Source organism: Elaeis guineensis, chromosome 12, assembly GCF_000442705.2.
Source record: "Elaeis guineensis isolate ETL-2024a chromosome 12, EG11, whole genome shotgun sequence".
NCBI lineage: Eukaryota > Viridiplantae > Streptophyta > Magnoliopsida > Arecales > Arecaceae > Elaeis > Elaeis guineensis.
Genome location: NC_026004.2, coordinates 91,386,343 through 91,390,978, shown reverse-complemented (window position 1 = coordinate 91,390,978; position 4,636 = coordinate 91,386,343).

Sequence of the window (4,636 nt, the reverse complement as noted above, 5' to 3'; positions counted from 1 at the left end):
AGTTGGCTTATCTAAGCTCTTTGTCGGCTAACCTAAAGTATTTAATCGACTAAGTAAAACTCTGGGATGGCTCAAAGAATAGATATAAATTTTCTTATTTTTTATCTGTCTGAGACTAGATCGGCTCAGATATCTTTTTAGTCGACTAACTTCATAACTTTATAATTTGATTGGCTAACTTATTTTCTAGATCAGCTCAGAGAATTTATAAATTTTTACTACTTTTTATCTTCTTCTGCCTCTAAGATTGAGTTGACTATCCTATTCATATGAGTCGACTAAGTTTTTATTTTGGTCGGCTAACTTGTTTTCACAATTGACTCGGGAGAATATCTGAAATCTTTACTCTTTTGTCTTCAACTTAAGTCTCAGGCTGTGTCGGCTATGATTCTATCTTGATTAGCTCAGATGAAAATTTGGTTCACTAAGAGAAAAAGTTTGATTTTCACATCTTTTTGTCTATTTTCTTAAATTGAGACTGGATCGGTGAAGCTTCTTTCTTAATCAGCTCATAGGCATGCCATGTATGTCGAAAGTAATTCATTTCATTTTTAAGTACCTTCTTGAAATTAATTTTTGAGTGGATAATCTTGTTAAGAAGTCTTTCTAGACTAGATTTTTCTTTTTCAAATTTTTGTTATGCTGAACTCAATTTTTTTTACTTTCATAACTTGAAAATTTGATTTTGAGAACATGGATTTACTCAAATTTTGAGAGAACTTCTTCTTGAATGAAATCATCCATTAAGTATTATAAAAATATCTTATAATCACTCTCACAAGTATCATAAGTAACTATAGTTTGTACTCAAACTCTTTTGACATCATCAAAATCAATTATAGGGCTAATACATTATAAGTTCAAATAGATATAGTTATTAGCTTAATACTAATGAGTTTTGTGATCTTGATTCTTTAAATTTGGTATTCCTGCAATACATTACTAAGAATTTTTTTTTGTTCAAGTACTCTACATCAATAAAATTTTTTAATTACTCCTACTTTATCTTTATAGTTAATGCTCCTCTTTATATATGCCACTTAATTTTTTTTAATTCTTTCTCCCCCTTACTATTATCTCATTCTTTATTACAAATTGAGTCATGATATACTAGAGTAGTAAAACATAAAAAATACATATTTCAAAATATAAGAGCATATTTATTTTAAAAAATATTAAAATTTTTTATAAAAATAAAGTTGAAATCCGATATGAGGATAATACTACTAAATTTCAGTAAGAGTCATAGCATTATAATATGTATCAAAGTATTGAGTATATAGAGCATATAAAGTATCACAAAGAGATTCATCAAAATCAATCCATTACAATATATAAGAGCATTAAGTACTTTCAGTTTTAACTAAGATATTTATAAATTTGTTCACTTTAGAAAATTTATTCTATTTTAATTTAGGTTGAATTATATGTTAAACTATGTAGAAGTTTAATATTTTCAATAAATGTAGAAGGGGTGATGCTATTGTTAACAGTGCTATTGACCTTTTCTTTATCATTGTCACAAAATATTACTAGCCTCCATCTTTAGCTTCAAAGGTGATGAATTAAGATTCTTCACTTGTTATGTGCCTCAAACATCCATTGTCCAAGTACCATTTCTTCTTTAATGTATAGGATGCCGGGCACACTTGTAAAACAATCATGTTTTAAATTTTACTATTCAAACTTTCTTGAATCCTTTGGGATTAGTAGGTATAGTTTTTTTAATAATCCAAATCTTTTTAGTTACAATATGGTCTATTTCTTGATATTACAATCATAAGCTTTATGGCCTAATCCATTGCACTTGAAACAAATTATTGAAAATTTTCAGAAGAAGATTTGATAAACATATTCTTCAAAATTTTTTATTTTCTTAAAGGATTAAGTTCAACTCCTACTTTATTAAAAATAACACTTTGATCATTCAAAATTATTTGTAGTTTCTAGAACTCAAAGTAAATTTATCAACTATAGATTTTAGTTTATTAACTTCCTCTTATAATTCATTTTTTCTTTAATCAAAATATTTTTTTGATTTTGAAATCTTTCTTTTTTTAGCAAGAAGTTGATTTTTTTTTAAATTCTTTATTTCTGTATCCTAGCCTTTTTAAATAATTTATTAGCTCATAAAATACTTTTTATAATTCATCAAAAGTAAAATCAATGAGATTTTTAGAGTATATCTCATCCTTTTATATCATAAAGCATAAATTATTTATCTTTTAATTCTCTTTCTTGAAGCTAAAATCTTTGCTGTTACTCCAAGTTGCCTTCTTCTTCTTATTTTTGCTTAGCTCCCCCTAACTAAAGCTTTCTTTATTCTTTCTAGCTTCTTCTTCTTCTTCTTCTTCAGAAAATTTTTGAATTTTTTGATGATTAATGATAAGTCCTTGTCTTCTTCACTTGATTTCTTAATTTTCATATTATCTTCTTCATTTAGGAATTTGAATGCCAATATTTTCTATCTTATTATTGTTCTTTCCATCTTGATTTATCATGATTTGCTCATGGATCATGAGGAAACCCAAGAGCTCCTCTAAAGATAGTTGATTTAGATCCTTTGCATCTTAAATTGCTATCACTTTTACTTCTCAAGATCTAAGCAATAATTTTACAATTTTTCTTACACTATAAAAATCTAGACTATTAGCAATGGCTAGTTACCATCGCTAATAGTCCACATGCCGTTGCTAATAACCTCACTATCGTTAATTCCATCGTAACAACCAATCTGAAAAAAATCTGATTGCTAAATACTCTTATTAGTGATGGAAACTCTAGTCATCGCTAATAAGGCTATTAGCGATGGTTTTAGTGATGATAAAATTTTATCATTAATTATGCTTTAATTTTTAAATTAAAATTTTAAATTAAATTTTTAAAAAAATTTTAAAAAATATTAGTGATGGTATTTGCCATCATTAATGATGTCTCTATTTTTTTTTAATTTTTAAATTAAATATTTTTTTAAAAAAATATTAGCAACAATATTATCGTCGCTAATGCTGTCGTTAATCAGTATTAGCGATGATATTTTTTATCACTAATAATTAATTTTATTTTTTTTTAAAATTAATAATAATATTTTTTAAAATTTATTTTAATTAATCACAATGAATTATGGTTTTTAATACCTGTTATAATTAAAATCCAAAGATAATATGAGAATCAATAATTAAAAACTAATTATATTATACTAAAAATATAAATTATATATTTTCTTTTACAAGCAGTATCAAAAAAAATATAATACATCAAAAAAAAAAATTAGGTCAGATCCTCATCATCATCCACCTCCTCCTCCTCCTCCTCTCCAGTGGCTGGTGGATGAGAACCGGATATTCCAGCATCCTGTAATAAAAAAAATAAAATAATATTAGTAAATTTTAATACGAAGATATATCTTTTGATTTACTCCTCTGATTTTTAAATAAATTATTTCTATAGATTTCATTCGATGATATGGAGCTATAAATACCCCCAGCCCATCGATCGGATAGTTAGATTGAATTTTTAGCCCCTAAATCTCCTTTCCAGACTCAAACCTAAATATATGAAGCTTCTAAATATAAAAACTTAAAATAAGTAAAAGGATATAGTAATATAATTATGTGATGTGATGGCTAGGATGATGAGTCCAGTCAATCGTGTAGCTATGGGTCTCGAACAAGCTCCATGATCGTATCACAGATGACATCCAGGAGGCTCTGAGATCGCTGGCTCAGAATAACTAAAGTATTAGAGTTTACCACATGCGATGTGTGCCACAGAACTATGTGAGCTGGCTGCATAAGAGCTCTCTTCTCCAATGCTTCCTCCTCAGCTGTGATGACTCCAGCCTCGAGAAGACATAATCTATAATCTTTAAAAATAAAAATAACTATATATCATATTATATTAATTATATATTAAAATAAAATAACTATGTATCATATTTATTTAACTATATATTATGATACCTTAACTTTGTATCATGTTCATAAAAGTAACATGTATAATTTATGATTAAAGAAAAAATGAGTAATATTAGTTTGAAATATAAATCAGAAAAAGAATATCTGATTGCATCAATAGGATACTTTTTCCCAGATCTTGATCATGTACGATTTCAATTTTCTTTTGAGCATCCTAGTTTCTATAAGAAGTAGTTCTTCTTCGATCAAAGGTAACTTGTCACAAGTATTTGTCACCCAATGGAGTTTGACTTCTATCTTTATAGTCATGCAGACCAACACATTATCATGCACTGCTGGATGAGAATCATTTTTCTGTTGATACATTACGGATGCTTACTAACAATCTTATATAACATCTGATCTCTCTAATGAAAAATCGATATCAATTGGCAGGTCTAGGGATAGGTCTGCTGTGGTGCATCATCTATCGCAAATTAAGGACAACGTTACTAGAGGCATCAAGTTGATCTAGTAAAAATAAATAGATATTTAGGCAAGTGGAGCCCCAGTCCTTGACTTCCTAGACTTATAGGATTCCAAGAAAATTACTATTTATTGGGGGTGTTTAAGAGAAGGTAAGTTCAAGTCCATAGTGTACCAGCAAGTTGCTATTGAGAATTATGTCCCAAAGCCAATTGTCAGCCTATTAACGATTGTACTTATCATTGTAATTGTAT